Raw genomic sequence first — 19,691 nt, forward strand, 5'->3', positions numbered from 1 at the left:
TTGAATAACACCGGCCCCAGAACCGAGCCTTGTGGTATGCCGCTTGAAACAGACCACTGTCCAGATATTGAACCATTGACCACTACCCGTTGGGCCTGACCATCAAGCCAGCTTTCTATCCATCTTATAGTCCAAGATCCAATCCATATTTCCTTAACTTATGGACAAGAATGTTGTGGGAGACCATATCAAAAGCCTTGCTGAAGTCGAGGTATATCACATCCACTGACTTCCTCATGTCCACAGAGATTGTTACCTCGTCATAGAAGCTAATCAGATTGGTCAGGCAGGACTTGCCCCTGGTGAATCCATTTTGGCTACTTTTGATCACTTTCCCCTCTTCCAAGTGCTTCAAAACAGATTCCTTGAGGATTCCCTCCATTATTTTCCCAGTGATTGAGGTAAGACTGACGGGTCTATAGTTCCCTGGATTGTCCTTCTTTCCTTTTTTAAAGATGGGCACTACGTTTGCCTTCTTCCAGTCATCTGGTATCTCCCCCAGTCTCCAAGAGTCTTCAAGGATAATGACCAAAGGTTCAGCAATGACCTCTGCCAATTCCCTCAGTACACTGGGGTGCATTAAATCCAGATCCATGGACTTGTGCACATCTAGTTTTTCTAGATAGCTCAGAACTTGTTCCTTCCCCACAGATGTCTGCCCTCCACCTTCCCATACTTGTTTGTTGTCTAGGACTGTCATGTGAAAGTTGATTTTGTCTGTGTAGACTGAGGCAAAAAAAGCATTGAGTACTTCAGCTTTTTCTTCGTCATCTGTCACTAGGTTACCTCCCTCATCCAGTAATGGCTCCACACCTTCTCTGATAACCTGTTTATTGTTCACATGCCTGTAGAAACCCTTATTGTTACTCTTCACATCTGGCTACCATCCTGTAGCATTCTGACACGTATCCAATAGTCTGTCCTGCCTAATGTACCACATAACTTAGGGAGGAGGGTGTCCAGTCTATCTAGGCCCCTTCGTGTGTGGAGTCAGTCAGCCAGTTGTATTATAGCAATGCCAGAATGGCCTGGACTAGATGTAGACCACACCTAGGGACAGGGATTACCCTCTTCAGCCCCATTTTTCAGGAAGAGCTCTGAAGGTGCAAAGGGGAAAGAAGTCAAGGAAAACTATTCTGAAGGCAACCTGGTGGAAAATGGGACTCACTCACTGGGCTCTGAGAGCTTATATCTTGCACCAGAGTTTGAAGTGTCTCACCATGGGTCCATTTTCCCTTTCCTGATGGACAAAAAAATGGTGCGAAGACACTGATACGCTCCACCAGTCACTAAGCCCTGAGTCACATGTCCGTACATGCCGCAGATATCTTCACTGACAGAATGTGCTGGCCTGCTGACCCAACCCCACATTCTGCCTTAGGGATATGCCTGGAAACTAGTACACCAAGTCTGAGTCTACACTAGCAAGTTCTTTCAAAATATTTTTCCAAAGAGGTCTGTCTTTCGAAATATCCAGCACAGCATCCAGACACGAAAGGTGTGCTTTCGAAACTAAATCAAAAGAACGTGGCGCTTCTTTCAAAAGTGCTCCTCCACTCCTGTTTCAGGAGGAGCGCCCACTTTCAAAAGAAATCGTGTGTAGATGCTCCATGGTTTTCTTTTTTTTTAAAAGAGCAGTCCACATGGCACCTGATTTTTCGATCCCTGGCCCAATCTTTCAAAAGAGTGGGGCTGTGTGGACGCTCTCTTTCGAAAGAGCAGATCACTCTTTTGATCCGCTTTTTTCTGTGTGTGTCACCCTTCTGCCGGAAGGAGTTGGCAGCAACCCAGGCCGGGTTCAACATCTAGGGGTTCCTTTTCATCCATCTCACACAGAACCGGCTCTAGCCCCCACCCAGTAGGCTGGGAACATCACACACCCCGGGCACCTCAGAGAGGCCGTGCTTCCCCACTCGCAAGCACAGAGTCTGAGTGTAGAAAACTTTTAATAAAAGCGGCAGAAAGGTCAATTAGCATAAGCTTGCGAAAATACATTTGTCCCATTTGCGTGCGTTGACTTGATCGGATGACAAGAGCAAATGGGACAGATGCCCAATTTTGTCAGCAGTGGGACTGTGGGGTGGAGGAATGGCGGGGTGGGCGGCGGGAGGTGCGGCCACTCACTTCCCCTTCGGCAGCAGGGGAGGCAGAGCTGAGGAGGGGAGACGGCTTTCCAGCATGTGGGCAGGGCCACAGACCCCAGCGCTGCAAGGGTCTCAGCAACAGGCAACAGCCTTGTGAGGGGTGGGGAGGGTGGAGCAAAGTCCCAGTGTCTCTTTGGGAAATATGGTCACCCTACCTATACTCTTGGGATGCTAGGCTTGGGGGTAAAACCATCCTTCCTGCTGACCAAAGTAGCCTAGGCCGGAGTTCCCAAACTGTGGTACATGAGTCATCTTGGAGCGTGCGGGCAGTGGACAGTGTATTTTATTTGTTTCATTTTCATAATAGGCTGCTCAGCTGATGCTTTAAAACTCTGGGAATTTGTTATATCCAATGCAGTAGTTAATTTACTTCAAGATGTACCAGTGAGAACAGAGACACTGAGGTACAGAGCCTTTACCTCCGGACACTGCACAGCACAGGGTCAGTTACCCAGCAACTGTCCAATCACTGATCTAGCTTAGAACATGGGGTTTCTTCGTTGTGTATGTTGCACCGTAACTGATCTGTACAGAACAGTGAAATGTGGGCGGTTGGCTAAAACCAGGCAGTGTTAAAAACAACACACAAAAGTGTCAGTGATGGTAGGGCAGCTGGTAGACCTGGGAATTAGGAAAGTTTGGTAACCTCTGGCCAGTGGGGCTGACAGCCGCTGTGAGGCCTGGGACAAGGTAGTAGGGGGTTCAGCTTCACATGTCTGGAAGGGGCAGAACCGAAGGCAGAAGGGGGAGCCAAGGGGAGATAGGACTTAACTGAGTCCCCCTCCCCCTGCCCGGCACATTCCTTCAGAGCTGCACGGGATGGCACAGCGTCACTGCTGCAGCATTTCTAAAGGGCCTGGAGCCTGAGCTGCCACTGCTGCCCAAGCAGCAGCCGGAGTTCAGGGCCCCTTTGAAATGCTGGGCCCTGGGGCAACTGTCCCCTTTCCCTGGCCCACGTCAGCAGGCCTGCCTCTGGCCTAGCCATGGGAAATCTCAAGGTGTCTCCAACAAAGGGGTTTTAAAAACCACACAAAAAATGGTTCCAGAAAAGTGCGGCTTGTGGGCTCTTCCACCCACACCTCCTTCAAATACAGGTCGTTTTGAGAATCTTGGTGGTGCGCAGCAGAAACAACACACATGTCCTGCTCTGCAGATCTATCACTACCCATTTGCTGGGACTCGGCGTGGACCTTGTAGGCATCAGCAAGCTTAAGAAATATTTAAGTGACAAAAAATTGAAAGAGTGTATTTCTTAAAGTACATGAAATTCCCTTGCATCACCAGTTGAATCAAATGGACTGTAAGTGTAGGTTGACCAACCGTCCCGTACGAGGGATGCCGAAAAGGCATCCTGACTTATTTTTAAAAGGGACTAATTGTCCCGTATTTGGGCCCTCCACCCATGCTGTGACCTTTTCCACCAGCAGCTGCTGGTCAGAGAGCACTAGGTCACTTCTGCAAGCCTTGGGGAAGCCAGGTGGAGCATGGACGGTTGCTGCGTCCCTGCCACTTCTCTGGGCTCCCAGGGAGTGCTGGCAGCTGCCACTGCTCTGGGGTTTGGGGATGGCAAGCAGTTGCTGCTTCCCCAGAGTTCAGGGAGGGCCGGCGGCTGCCACCTCCTTCCCGGCTCTGTGGGACTTGGTGGAGCTGGGAGGAGCTGCCCCTCCCACCATATTGCCCTGTTCCATATTTGGGACAGGGAGATATGGTCGCCCTATGTAAATAGTTTGTCTACTAGTGATGGGGAGAGGATGGAGAGGGAAGAGAGGAATTTGGGAGGGTATATCAATTAAGAGGACAGCTCCCTCATAAATATCTCAGGACCAGTGTTTCCTGTTGGCTGAATGCTTTGGCATCCACCCAGCTCATTATCAGAGTGCCCACAGCACCCTCAGCTGGCGGCATTTATTGCTACCGGTGGTGCACATCTGCACATGCGTCAGTGCACACAACAAAATTTATTCTGCACATGTCAGGAGAAAATTAGTGGGCACATTGCTGAGGTCCCACTTATACATTGTCCCTTTACTGATCATCCACATGTGAGCTTGTGCAGCTAACTAACTAGCTCCTGGAAATACCTCTGGCTAACAGAAGCACAAACCCACAGCAGGGTTGCACCAAAGTTTTCTTCCTCTGAAGTGGGGTCTGCCCCTTGTCATGTGCTGTCTGTCCATCTTTGGAGTTTACAAAGCTGAACTTGAGATCCCAGGGATTAGTCTCCTATATGGAGAGCCGTGACACACTACTGCCTCACTTCTATGCATTCACTACCACTCTGGCTCATTAACCAACAAGCTACCTGTTCTGAATCAGTCTATTCAGACCCCAGCAGGTGTGCTGGAACAAGTTCCACAGCTGTGAGGAAGAACTGCAGTTCCTCCAGGGCTTGCTTTGTCGCCCTAAGAAGTGAATGGCTACGAATCCTGGCCAAGCGGAATTTTGATTCTGGAGACAGTCAGATCAAGGGTCTTGCTCCTTTGCCATCTCCCTGCTGGACCCAAAGCTGCAGTACACCTTTACCGATGATGGTATCTGTTCTGATGTAGCACTTCCCATCACTCAGCTGTCCAGCCCCTCTGCTAGATCACTGGGGATTTGGCCATACTGAGCTGCAAGGTGTAATTTCCAGCTCACAGGGACACACCACACTAAAAATGAAAGTACAGCTGCAGCAGTGTGAGCCCCAGAGGGACTAGCTGCTCAGAGTATGTACCTGTCTAAACCTCTGGGAATCTACTTAGGGCAGCTCACCCCTGCAGTAATTCATGTCACTGTGGCTACATTTCCAATTTTTAGTGTAGCTATCTTAATTAAAGCTCATACAGGAGAGTCTCCTGGAGCTGGGAATTGTACCTTTCAGCCTTAGACATAGAGCTGATATCTCAGGGTCTCTCCAGCAGAGGTGCATGGAAAACAGCATGACATGGTGTGATGGATGGGAGGCTCCTACCCTTTTCTAGACATCTCAGCAGTCAGTTAATTAATTGCGTGTAAAGGGTTAAACCCAAAAATTGTGGGTCTCCAGAAAGCATTAATGAGGAGCCAGGTGAACCAAGGGCAGGTGTCTCCAACCTGTGGCTCCAGAGCCACATGCAGCTTTTTATGGTCGTCTTTGTGGCTCCCAACTCTATAACTGCAAAGTAAAAAGAAAAAAACCCTCCTGATTATTTTTGATAAACGGTGAACATCTAAAAGTCCAACAATGAACGACTCATATCAAAATAGCAAATGATATGTGGTGTGTGATAACTCTCCTTTAATATGTATATTGTGGGATATGAGCCTGTATCTGTTTTGATCATGTTGCTAATAAATGATGCTGCAGCTCTTGAACTATTGAGGTTTTTTTTTAACCAAATTGGAAAAAAAAATCTCTTCTTGCTGTTTTGATTGTCAACCCCTGGTCAAGGGGAAGAGTGTGATTTTTAAACTGAAGCAGTGATTTGCCAGCTTCAGTCTTTTGTGTGAGCAAAGGTGAGTTGGGAGAGGTGGATTAAGCCATGAACCAAGCATAGAATTCCCATTCATAAACTTGGACAACAAATAAGTGACTGGGCAGTGGGGGGTTGTGGGGGGGGGATGTTTAGTTAGATGTGATCAGGTTTGTTTCTTTTTTTTTAAATTCTGGTTTAGTTTTTGGGACTTCTCTGGCTGATTGTTGTACCCTCTTGTACACTGTAACTTTTAAACTGAATCCCTTGAGCACAATCTCTGTTTTAATCTACCTTTCTCTGTTGCTCTGTAACACCTAGTAGCTAGGTATACTTATCAAGTATGTTGTCTTCATTTTATTAATGAAATTGCCTTTTTAAAACTATAACCGGACTCCTGTGTTCTAGAAGGCAGATGGTTCTCTGTGCATGTGCCTGTGACTGAAAGGTCAACTGTTAAGAAATTGCAGTTTGTTTTCAAGCTCTCTCCTGACAGAAGATAAAAATCTCATGGTTACCCCACAGGGATACATGCCTTGTGCCTCTTCCTGGGTTCTCCAGAGGGGTTTTTGCACATGGGTGAGGGCAGCATATCTCCTAAGGCCAGCAAATCTGTGACCTTGTGGAGGTTTTTTTCACACAGAAGCCTTTAGTGGCAACATCCTAAAAAGTTCTTGCAACCCCCCCCACCTTCTGCATAAGATCAGCCTTGACACAGGGATTTGCCATTGATGCTCAACTACATTCACTGGTCTCACTCTTGGGTTAAAAAAAAAAGAATTCTGCATGAGAACTACCTATTCTCCTATACACAGCTGTTCACTGTCATTAGTATTTCAGATGGCCTAGGCTGAGGGCCCTATGTACCTTTCTAATGTATCTGTCTCTGCAAAGGACAGTACTGAACCTATAGGTAAGTTTCCAGGGGATACTTCTAATTATTTTTCAGTCTGTTTTAGATTTATTTGCAATAATTTCAGACTGACATTTTGCTCAATAGAATAGAATGAACAGAATGTGATAATGCTCAGACTTGAGTTTTAATCAGCATTTAAGTTAGTGGCATCATCCTTGGCATAGCTGGGAGAGGGTGATGGAGGAAAAAAATACTTTATTCTTTAAATCTTGCTTTGGAACATATACGTTGATTTTTTAACAAAAAGTCTAATGAATAGAGCAAATAAAACAATAGACAGTCATTTACATTAAACTAAATTATTTGGAGTGCTTGTTTTAATGCTTCCTTCAAAAAAAGATTGCCTGTGTCAAGTCCTTTATCTGTATGTTGTTTATAAGTGCGTGCAACTGGTAAAAGCAGAATTGGCATGGAAAAAACCCTTTACTGTTTAAATAAAAAGTTAATAATTTCCCCTGCCCACTGTCCTGTGCGAATTCAGCAACACCAATAGCACGGCCTTACAGCTGTGCCAGAGGTCAGTAACCCCTCAAGACTCTCTTTTGACTGCTGACCCAAGCATAATTTAGTGAAGTGCCAAGTACTATGTGCTTGTACAAGGTGCTATACAGGAGACAAAGGGAGTAGGGCTAGAGATAGCTGAGGTCAAAACCAAATGACACAGGCACCTACTCAGTGTGTCAGAGATGGTGGCAGGAAAGGGAAGGATCATGGAAAAACGATCTTCCATTTAGATGACAATTCACTTCCCCCACCTCCCGATATACAAGTATCTTTAATGGGGAGATTTTCCAAAATCTTTTGGAAATCAGCCCCGTATGGATAGCTTGTTTTAATGGTAAGGACACAAGCAAGTGCGGCGTATGAGGGGATTTTGCAGGGGGATTTTGAGTGCATCTTCCTTTTAAAATTCTTTTTCTTAAAAATGCTCTGTCCACATCTGAAGGAGGTCCAGCTTATTTCCACCTCCGAAGTGGGAGATGTAGCCTGTCCTGCTTGCAGCAAGCTCCCTCGGGGCACCTGTCAGCCCTGGTGCTGGCCTCTGTCTGCTAATGATGCATGCTCCCCCCTGCCCCTTTCCTGAGGCCAGCATTCTGCATATGGAAAATTCCCTTTGTTCCTAAGCTGGGCCTTGGGGAGAGCAAACTATTCCAGTTTGAACGGAGCCTTATGAGCTGTTTTCCAGTTACCAGATTTTCCATTGTTTTCTCCAGGACTCTTTGTTTGACCTTGCCCATCAGATTCCTGTAATAGCTCCCTTTGATTTACCTTTTGGCTGTCAGAAAGGTTGCTATCAAAAAGGTAACCAGAGGGGCATGTGTGGGGGGCAGTGGTATATTTGTAGTGATGGTGGTAGATTTGCTTTGTTAAAAACAAAACAAAATATCCATCATTCCTTCATTTTTTTACAGACAGCAACACCCATTGCCCGGCAAGCTGCCTTTCTGGCCATTCTTGCGAGCAGTGTTCCTCAACCTTTTTTATGGCGCACCCCTTTTCCAAAAAACATGAGTGCCCCCAGACTTAGCTCACATGCCCTTACGTGTGAAAAATACGGTCCAAAGGTAATCTGAGGTCATGAAACAAGTGCCATTCAAGTACCCTTTCCAGGAGTCAGATTTGTTTTGCGTACCACCAAGTTACATCTTTCTTAAAAACTACTTACTTAAAAAGAAAATGCAAAAATATCACAAAAGACTACCACTGAAAATGTGCTGACTTTCTACCATTTTATTATCAAATAATTGAATTGGAATGGAAATACTGTACTTACATATCATTGTAAGGCATATGAAGCAGTAGAAACAAGTTATTGTCTGAATGAACTTTTAGCTTGTACTGACTTTACTAGAACTTTTTATGCAGCGTGTTGTAAAACTAGGCAAATATCTAGATGAGCTGATGTACTCCCTAGAAGACCTCAGTGTACTCCCCTTCTCCCCCCAAAGGTTCTCATATCACTGATTGAGAAACACCGCTTTATAGGTCTTCAAATCTAGTATAAATCTCATATAGGAGTGACAAGTACTACACACTTATGGTTGCACCATCAAAATGTGAGCCTCTAGCCACAGAAAACATTTTTGCCCAGAACTACATTTATTTCAGAAAACAAGAAAAATCTCCTCCTGAGGGCGCATACAGCAAGCGTGTCTCTGGCCATCTCCACTGATAGCTGAAAACAAAACAACTGCTGAACTCTGCGCATGTCATAGAAAACACAAAATAACAAGAAGTCCTGGGGCACCTTATAGACTAACAGATTTTTTTGGAGCATAAGCTTTCGTGGGCAAAGACCCACATCGTCAGATGAAGAGGGTCTTTGCCCACGAAAGCTTATGCTCCAAAATATCTGTTAGTCTATAAGGTGCCACAAGACTTCTTGTTTTTTTTGAAGATACAGACTAACTCGACTACCTGTCTGATACAAAACACAAGATATTTAATCTAAATGGCTACATAACAGCACATGCACTAACAGCCAGAAATATTACAAGAATTTACAGGATGGGTGGGGCATTCTAGGATAACTTCATTGAAATACAAAGCAACAGGAGGTTATTGCAGGGGACCACTGGGGAAAAGTGATTATTCTAAAAATGATAGAGCGCATTAAAATCCCAGTGCTTAACGTCCTTTCTAAGAAAAGGGAAGAGGGGCACCCTGCTCGTCAGTCTGTATTGTACTTCAGTTTGTATTTGGCTTGTTCTTCATCTTTACATAGTCTTCTCCTAAACAGGCCTTTACTGAGGTTTGGCTTTGTTTTAGGTGGGGTAGGGGAGCGTCCATTGACCAAACTTTCTTGCTTCCATAATGCCCCTCAGCATGAGCTGCTGTCCCAGCTCCCATAGTCCTGAGCAAAACAGAGCATTTGTGATATACTTTCAAGGCAAACTAGCAATGCCATGCTTTTCTTTTTTTTCACCAGGCCACCAGCATCACTACCCTCCTCCTGTAGGAGCTTGAGCCTATTAGGATCTGAGTAGTGGGTGGGCGCAAGCCCACCCACAGCTAAAAGATCCCCTCTATGGGGGGAAGGAGGGTGGAGATCCACTGGGTTCAAGTTGTCGTGCTTTATAGGTGGCAGGTTCACAGAAAAAGTCGACTCCTGTGTGGCACTGGAATCCCACAGGTCCTGCAGAACCTCCTGCCATAAAATGGGAGTTGGATTAAAAAAATTAAGTGTAGGGCTGTACAAGCAAGCTGTCGCCAGGTGCTAGATAGAGGAGGGCAAGCTCATCCAATCCCGATCCCAATCTCCATTAAAATCAATGGACTACTTCACTGAGCTTTGAATCAGGCCTTGGATAAGACCCAGGCGCAGTATTCTGGTGTAGTTTGGGGGTCTTTCTCCCTGCCTAACAAGCAATTTCCTTACATGATTCATCTCCTACACCTGCTGGTGTAGTTGTGCCAGGAAGCAGTCAGCTATCAGCTTTTGCTCCCCTGAACAGTGAAATGACAGCCAGTAGCCCTGCAGGGTGAAGTGCTAACTGTGATGTGAGCGCTGTTTTCCTTCCTTGCTTGGAATCACTATAGCAGAAATTTCAAATGTTGCCACAAATCAAGGCTGCTGTGCCAGGAACACTGGGCCATTGTATGTTTTGTGCATAATTTTAGAGGTAGGAAAGTGGCACTATTTGCTTGTACATATATCTTTCATGAGCGGCGAATGAGAGGTTACCTGTGTGACTTTACCGACAATAAGAACGGCTACTGATCACCTATGTCCTCCTCTGCTACTGCCAGGGCAAGATAGCATTTTAGGACTTTTCAGGGCTGCATTTGATCTGCAGACTGGATGATAGGCACCCTGGCATTCAGAGTGCACAACTGTCAGTTTCTAGGCTAAATCCTTTCCCCAGAAAGTACTAGGGCAACTCTCAAGCCATTTGCTAGCCACATGTTACTTTTCTACAGTGCATTACATGATTGTTAGCATGAACAGATTTAGGTTCAGGAGCAAGCTGGTCTATCTGCAAACAGTTCAGGGGTGTCAGGGAACCTATTGCCTAACTGGTTTTGAATCATATTAGCTACGTCTACACTGGGACGCTACATCGAAATAGCTTATTTCAATGTAGCGAAATCGAAATAAGCTATTTCGATGAATAGCGTCTACACATCCTCCAAGGCTGGTGCCGTCGACGTTGGGCAGCACCATATCGAAGTAGGCACTGCAGGGGAGCGTCTACACACCAAAGCGGCCCAAATCGAAATAAGGGTGCCAGGAACAGCTGCAGACAGGGTCATAGGGTGGACTAGCACTTCCGGGGCAACAGCCAGCCGCTCCCTTAAAGGGCCCCTCCCAGACACACTCAGCCTGCACAGCACGCGGTCTGCAGAGCCACAAGCACGCACACCCCGTGGAAGCAGCATGGACCCCCAGCAGCAGCAGCAGCAGCAGCAGCCAGAGGCCTCCACACCCCGCCCTGCAGGACAAGTGGCTGCCCTGCTCAGTGCTATGCAGGAGGCAGCTGACCATCTTTTATTTGTGGAAGAGGCACTGCCCCCAGGGGATGAGGAAGCAGCCCCAGACCTTGCTGCCCTCCCAGCCCCGCCCCTGCTGCACACGCCGCCAGCTGTGGAGATACCCCACGAGCACGGACTGGTGGGAGCAGCTGGTGCTCAGCGAGTGGGACGACGACCGCTGGCTCCGGAACTTCAGGATGAGCCGACAGACATTCCTGGAGCTCTGCCAGTGGCTCACCCCCACACTGAGGCACCAGAACACCCCCATGCGACATGCCCTGACAGTAGAGAAACGGGTCGGCATCGCTGTCTGGAAGCTGGCCACTCCAGACAGCTACCGATCTGTAGGGCAGCAGTTCGGCGTGGGGAAGGCCACCGTCAGAGCTGTCCTCATGGAGGTAAGAGGATGCGGGGGGGGGAGCCCTGTGGAGATGGGGGGAGACCTGTGGGGACGAGGGGAGCCCTGTGGGGAGGGCCAGACATACCCTGCACACCCCTCACTGGTGCTCTCTCATGTCCTTCCCCTGCAGGTCGTCCACGCAATCAATGCCCTGCTCCTCCACAGGCTCGTGCGGCTTGGGGACCCGGATGCCGCCATCGCGGGGTTTGCCAGCCTGGGATTCCCAAATTGCTTTGGGGCTCTGGATGGGACCCATATCCCCATCCGTGCCCCGGAGCACAGCGGAGGACGCCTCCTCAATAGGAAGGGATACCATTCCATGGTCCTGCAGGCCTTGGTGGACAGCTGGGGCTGCCTCTTGGACATTTAAGTCGGCTGGCCTGGCAGCACCCACGATGCCAGGTGTTCAGAAATTCGGGCCTGTGCCGCCGGCTGGAGGCAGGGACCTACATCCCCCAGTGGGAGATCCCTCTGGGGGACACACCATGCCCCTCTGCGTCATCACAGATGCAGCGTACCCCCTCCGGCCCTGGCTCATGCACCCTTACACGGGCCACGTCACAGCCAGCCAGGAGCAGTTCAACATGTGCTTGAACCATGCATGCCAGGTGGTCGAGCGGACTTTCGGCCGCCTCAAAGGGCACTGGAAGTGTCTCCTCAGCTGCCTGGATGCAGGGCTCACCAACATCCCCCCAGGTTGTGGGGGTGTGCAGCGCACTCCACAACCTGGTGGAGAGCAAGGGAGAGGCCTTCTTCCAGGGCTGGGCTGTGGAGGCCGGCAGGGCCGACGTTCAGCCACCTGCTGCCCCCAGTCACCAGGTCGACCCTGAGGGGATCCGGGTCCGGGAGGCCCTGCGGGCCCATTTTGACCAGGCTGCGGGGTGAACGCTGGCAGGGCCAGCTGCTGGTGAGCCACCCACTGCACCCTCCCATCCTCCACAACACTCCCTGCCCCCATGCCCACACCACAGAGCACCTGAGAGCACCCACCCTCCCACTTTTCTTTCAAATAAATGGAAATGTTGTTTGAAACAAAACAGTGCAACGTTATTATTAACAGAAGGAAGGGGGGAACTATGTACATGGGGGGGGGCAGAACAAAAACTATTTACAAACATGGGAGGAATATGTACAAGGGGGTGGGGGGGCAACGTCCTCGGCCCTGCACCCTATTGTCCAGCACCTGGTGTTGGAGGGGGCACAACCCACGTCTCGGCCGGAGCCCTGGTCGAGGCTGGGTGGGGGCCGGGAAAACCGGCAAATAGGTCTGTCCGGTGTCCGCAGGCCCATGGGCCCCGTTGGCGGCAGGCCCCAGGGTGACAGACGGTGGAGGGACGGAAGGTGGAGCGGTGGGTGGAGTGGCGGGAGAGCGGCAGGGGGGGCCAGGTGCTGTGCAATCTGGTGGAATGTGCGCATGAAGGCCCCCCAAGACTCCTGGCGCCAGGCCAGCGCTCGCTCCTGGAGCTCTAGCCGCTGCTCCTCCACCTGCCGGCACCGCTCCGACACCTCCAGCTGACAGCGGAGGGTCGCGAGCAGCTGGGGGTCCGTGGCCATCCGCGGGTGGCTCCTCCTCTGTCGGCTTCGTCCTGGGGCTGGTCTGTGCTCCACTGAGGGGCTGACCTGCTGGGATGGCCCCGGTGGGCTCTCCGGGACCACTGACACCTCGCCGGCTCTCTCCGGGCCCTGCGATGGTGCAGCTGCGGAAAACGGGGGGAAGAAGAGTGGAGACAGCCGTTAGTGTGGGCCCTGACCCGTGGCCCTTGTCCCCCCACCCCTCTGCTGCTGGTTCCCCATCCCCATCCCCTGGAGATGCTGCTGCTGCTGCTGGGTGTCCCCTCTGCCCCACGGGGGAACCCTAGGTTCCGTTCCCCACATCCTCAGGGATGGGGCATGGCGCTGTCCTGCTGGGGGGCAGGGGCTGATGCACTCTTCTGAGGGACTTGCCACTGCCGTCCTTGGGGCCATGGTCATCTGGGCGTGTGGAGGGCCCTGGTCATGTCTCTTGTCCCTGCCCCTTAACTCTGGGGGTGTGCACTGGTGGGGTACATACCTGACGGTCCGCTCCCACATTCGGGGGATGCCCATTGGGCGGACGCCCTGCTGGAGCTGTGGGACAGGAGGGTGATGCAGAGCCCCCCATCGCTGGAGGAGGATTCCCCCCTCCTCTTCCTCTGGCGTCCCGGGGTGGGCTCCTGGGGGGGCCCCTGGGGTGCAGGGCTTGCCTCTGGGGCAGACTCCGTCTCCGGGGCCTGCTGGGGCTCATTGGCCAAGGTGTCAAGAGTGGCCGGGGGGAGGAGGTGTGCCGGGGGCCCAGGATGGACCTGAGCTCCCTGTAAAAGGGGCAAGTGGTGGGGGTGGCCCCAGATCGGCTGGCCGCATCCTGGGCCCGGGTGTAACCCTGCCGCAGCTCCTTCACCTTACTCCTGACGTGGTCAGGAGTGCAGGCAGGCCAGGCCCTCGGCCAGCCGAGCGAACGCATCCGTGTGCCACCTCTTGCTCCCCATTACCTGGAGCATCTCCTCCTTGCCCCAGAGCCCCAGCAGGTCCCAGATCTCGGCCTCCATCCAGGAGGGGCCCCGCTGCCTCTTCCCCCTCTGGCTGGCAGTCTGGGAGCCCTGGATCCCCTTGGGGGGATTGCCCTGTGGGCGCTTGAGGGGCTGGCTGGATGCCATGAGGTGCAGGGTGCTGGATTGGGGCTGCTGAGGTCCATGCAGGCTGTGCACGTGGCAGTGCTGCTGCCTGCACGAGCTCTCAGCTTCCTGTACACGAAATAAGGGGGCGGGGAGCTTTAAGGGGCTGCTGCACGCAGCGACCATAGAGCTGAGGGGCTGGAGTGAGTGTCTCTCAACCCCTCAGCTGATAGCCGCCATGGAGGACCCCGCTATTTCGATGTTGTGGGACGTGGATCGTCTACACATGCCCTACTTCGACGTTCAATGTGGAAGTAGGGCGCTATTCCCATCTCCTGTTGTGGATAGCGACTTCGACGTCTCACTGCCTTACGTCGATTTCAACTTCAAAATAGCGCTCGGCACGTGTAGATGCGGCAGGCGCTATTTCGAAGTTGGCACGGCTACTTCGAAATAGCCGGCTAGTGTAGACACGGCTATTATGGTATATCCACTGATGTAAATTGGCACTACTTACCAATCATTGTGTGTGTCAGTTTCACTTACTCTCTTTCATAGATCAGACTTCACTAATCAGCAGCTGCTGATCAGTAATCAGCAGCTCCTTGGGGTTACTGTCATCTGAGGATACCCTATCAAGAAATTCCTGTATGAATGCTAAGCATTGTAAGAACGACTCTGATGTATATGTCTCTAAGCCAATGATGGGTTTTTGTTGTCTGGCATCCATGACTGTTTTCTTTGATCTTTTTTCATTAAGCCAATTAACGGTACCCTCTAAGGCTGTAGCTTGCAAGGTTGAGTATATATTGTTGTCACTCAAGGGATGATGCAATTTGGCATTTTGGTTTGGGTCTGATTGTTTCTGAAGCTCCCAGTTGTGGCATATAGGTACTCCACCTTGGCACAGGTTTTATTCTTCCAAATTGATCTGGTCTCCCTCTCCTTCCAAGGAAATCTGTCTGTCTGTACTTTTGTCTAGTCACACTTGCTCAGATAAAACCTGTAGCCCTTTTAGTTGTTCATGGTGTTTTCTCTGGTCCATACGCTAGCAGATCATTCATTATGTGGCAGCAAAGACACCCTATTCTTGGAGAGCATCCCTGGGGCACTAAAAGATCACAGATGCTCTTTGAAGTCTACATTACAGTGCTTTGAATTAATCAAATTAGGAGACTTCTAAAATTTGCTATGGGAATTGTACTGTGGTCACAGAGTCCATAGGGCCACACAATTTGTGCAAAATTGGGCCTTAGAATCTGGCTTTCGTGGCAAATGTAAAGCTAGAATTATAATTTTGAAAGGAAAACTCTTCAAAGGAAAACTCTTCAAATGTGAACTGTCTCTAAACCAATAGTATGGCATGTTTGAGTCTGCAGAGAGCCTGAAACAATAGTTCTGAGATATGAACTGCCCCATGTTTATTAACTCTGTAGTCTAAAGATGATTGTATTAATGTCAATATCTACTATTTTACTTCTGATCATTGTGGCATGAACTTCCAGTTAGTTTATTTAGTCCACGCTATCTCCAATGCCTTCTCGGGGTCAAAGAGCAGTTGAGTACCCAGCTTTCGTGACCTATAGTTTGCCCCGATAATGCCTAAGGGCAGTCATGTGCTGTCAATGCAAAATATTGCAGCTCTCCGAAAATTTAGGGGCAGAGTAGAACAAATTGAATCTGTTTAAAAAGAGCTCCCAAAATACTGTGCACTGTCTATGGTCATTCTTATATTGAATTCTCCCATGGAGATTTTTATTGTGTTAAAATGAAGCTGAATAAAGAATTTCTAATCTGTTTCGTTGAAGTACTGCAGACATGCAGGAGGACACCAGTATAGAATGTATGGCGTGTTTTCACTGTAGAGTTATCTAAGGTTCCTATCTGAGTTTTAGCCCAAACTTCCTGCTATCCACACAGAGAAAAACTCTGACCCACGTCTTGAGGTGTTTTAAGAGCAGGATTTCTGACCTCACTGAGGGTAAAGCCGAAATTTTAAGCTCTGCTTTAACTTGACCAGGAATGTACCCACTTCACGCTGTCAATGCCATCAAATCCAGTCAAGTGCTGATCATCCTCCAGTGCCCATCCTCCAAACCTCTCAAAAATCAGACAAGTTCTCCACAATTAACAGAGATGACAAGAAATGAATCCTGAAGTGTCTCAAGAGTAAAGACCTGTGGGTTTATGCCCAGGGTGACCACATCTCCCCCAGCCAAATATGGGACATGGGGGAATGAAGCTGTCCTGGCCAAAACAGGACGGATGGTCACTCTACTGGGATTCAGGTGGGGGATGCCCTTTGGGGCTGCCACATCACTGGTGGGTGTGGGGGGGTAGCTGAAGCTCATGGCTGCCTCATGACTTGGGGCACCAGGAACTAGGCTGCTGCCCTGCCAGCAAGGCTCCCAACTCTCGCCAGCTGGAGGAAGTGGAGCAGCAGTCGTCCTGCCACATGAATCCAGGTCCTGGCTCCCCTCCAGCCAGAGGAAGTTGGGTGGCAGTCATGCCACCAAGCGGGTCCGCCTCCCAGCTTGCCCCAGCTGGGGGGAGTCGGGCAGCAGCCATGCTGTTGTATGGGTCTGGCTCCCGGCTTCCCCCAGCTGGGAGAAGTTAGGCGGCAGCTGCGCTGCCGTACGGGTCTGGCTCCCGGCTCCCTGCAGCCAGGGGAAGTTGGGTGACAGCCACCCGCACTAGTAAAAAAGTGGAATACGGGGCAATTAGCTCCTTTGGCAAAATAAATGGGGATGCCCGGATGGCAGCTGAAATATGGGGCTGTCCCCCAGATGTCCATGAGAAGGTGCAGAAACAGTGACTTAGATGGGGCTTTGCTGTGTGGGGACATACACACCCAGGCGAGGGTGACCCAGTACTCAGACCTGGGAGCCCATCACTTGGGATAACTGTGCAATGAAGACATACACACAGATTTACCACACTGTGTGCAGACCCTTAACATTAATGTCCCTTCCTTTTTGCATGCCACAGTCTGAGGACTAACCCAGAGACTGCAGAGTGGCTTTAACCTTATCACAGAATCCTAGAACTGTAGGGTTAGAAGGGAGAACACGGGTTATTTGCCTGACCCCTGCCAAGAAGTAGGATTTCTGGTGTCTAAACCATTCAATATAGATGGCTATGCAGCTCATGAGGGCCGACTCCATCCAGGGCTGGAGCACCCATCGAAAAGACTTGCTAGGTGCCCAGCACTTACTGGAAGCCAGCTCCCCAACCCCACCACAATCAGCTGTTTCACAGTGTGCAGGAGGCTCTGGGAGGAAGGGAAAGGCGGAGGGTGGGGCACACTAAGGGGAGGGTTTGGGGGAAGAGGTGGAATGGAGGCAGGGCCTGAGGCTGAGTAGGGTGTCTAGCTTCCCCACCCAGGCCTGGAGGAAGCTGGCTTGTTACCCAGCCTCTTTCAGAAAACCTTCAACAAAGGAGCTTCTACAATTTTCTAAGGCAGCTTGTTCCATTGTCCTACTGTTCTTAGAGTTAGGAAGCTTTTCTTGAGACTGAACGTAAATCCACTCTGATGTTATGTGAACCCATTGCCTCCTGCCCTGCCCTCTGTGGCAACGGAGCAACTTTTCATCCTTTTAATGGCAGCCTTTCAAGTTTTTGAAGACCACCATTATGTCCCCCCTCAGTCTCCTCTTTTCCAAACTAAACCTGCCTCACTCCTTCAACCTGTGATCATATAGCTTCATTCCATCCTGTGGACCATCTTTGTGACTTGCCTCTGGATTCTTTCCAGTTTCCCTATATCCTTTCTACACATTGTGACTGAAATTGGACACGAGATGCCTCTTGAGGCCTAACCAACACTGTGTACAACCAGAGCCATGCTGTCTACAGGACAGTTCCAGGCAACTGCCCTGGACCCCATGTTCTGGGGAGCCCCTGCATGACCCAGGGTGTCCCAGAAGGAATAGCAGGGGGGCTGGTGACAACAGCAGGGGTTGAGCCTGCCCCCACGCTCACCAGCAGGAGCAGGAAGCAGCGTGACCCAGTCCCAGCCCATTTTGGTTCCACCTAGTCCAAGCCACATCATGTGGGGGAGGAGCCTTGGGAGAAAGGGTGGAGCCACCCTCTATACTCGCCAGCAGTAGTGGGAAGCAGAGTGAGGAGGCAGCTGGGAGCCAGAGGAGTACAGCGAACTGAGACCAGGCTGCTCTGCTTCCCACTGCTGCTGGTGGGCATGGGGGCCCCACGAATGCCCTGGGCTGTGTTGCTTGGGGGAGGATGCTCAGGAAAAGGGGTGGAATGGAGGCAGGAAGGGGCAAAGCCTGAACCCTCCAGGGAAGTCTCTGTATACTGTACACCAATATTATCACCTCCCGCAACTTGCACACTATGCCTCTGATAATGCAACACAATTGCATTTGCTTTTGTCCCCCAGTAGGATTGCATTGCTGGCTCAAGTTGAGGTCGTGATCCACCACAACTCCCAGATCCTTTTCAGCTGAGTTACTGCCAAGCTAGTTTTCCCCCATTCTGTATTTGTGCATTTGATTTTTCATCCTGCCAAGGCTGACTGGTCTATAGTTCCCCTGCTCCTCCTTTCCCCGCTTTTCCCCCTAAGTACAGTGCCTCACATTTGTCTTTGCTGAATTTCATTTTGGTGACTACAGCCCAGTTCTCCAATTTGTCAAGATCCCTTTGAATTTTAACTCCATCCACCCATGGGTTTGCAGTCCTCCCTAGCTGTGTGTCATCTGCATATCTGCTATGACTACACCCTGGTCATTAAAGAAGAGGTAGAATAACACCAGACCCAAAACAGTTCCCTGTGGAGACCCACCTGAGCTTCCTTCCACTCTGACATCATTCCGTTTATATAGGGGCACCACATTTCTCTATGGTGAATATGGAACATGCGGTAAAATTGCCCAAATTCAAGCAAGTTCAATGACAATCAATCAGAAGTATGTGCCCCCCCCACAACGGCATGTTCTATAAAAAGTACAGGGGCGAGTGGGGGAAAAAGGGGCATGGGGTTTGGCCTGAGAGGGCCTCAGGTATAGGAGTAGCATGACTTGTTTTGGGGGCAGGAGCCAGCAGTCTCAAGCTAAGTGCTTATGGCAGGACCAGGGAGGCAGTGCCACCTCCACCCTGTTTCACCCCAGCAGGCCACCCAGCCTGTGTGTGGCCGGGGAGTAGCTCAGGGTGCAGGGAAGGGGTAGTCAGAGTCTCAGTGTGGCCAGGTGGTAAGTAGAAGCTGTGTGTGGCTAGCGGGAGACCTCAGGGTGCATTGATGTAGTAATTAAGGGGGTAGCCCAGGGCTCAGGGAGTGGGGTAACTAGAGGCTTTGTGCCAGGAGGGGTCCACTGTTGTCCCTGTTCTCTGTGGGCTCTGCCAGCCATGGAGCTGGGTCCCCCACCCCTGCAGCCGTTGGCGGGTATGTGAGCAAAGCTGTTGGCAGGTATGTGGGCTGGGTGCGGAGGAACAGCTCAAACCTGTGCACCAGCAGTAGATGTGGGAGCATCACCCTGTCTGCGCAATGCCATGAGCCAGAGGATCAGCTGCCCCGTGGCACGGGCTTCTGCCTCTGACCTGGCTGGGGGCAGGGAGAAAAAGAACTGAGGAGCTTTCTAACGGGTTGCTGTGGCTGCGTTGACCATGACTGACCAATGGGGGCAGCGCCAAAGAAAAAAATCCAGGACAATTTGCCTGTTTTTTTTTTTTAAAGTTGGG

This window comes from Carettochelys insculpta, chromosome 1 (genome assembly GCF_033958435.1).
Source record: "Carettochelys insculpta isolate YL-2023 chromosome 1, ASM3395843v1, whole genome shotgun sequence".
NCBI lineage: Eukaryota > Metazoa > Chordata > Testudines > Carettochelyidae > Carettochelys > Carettochelys insculpta.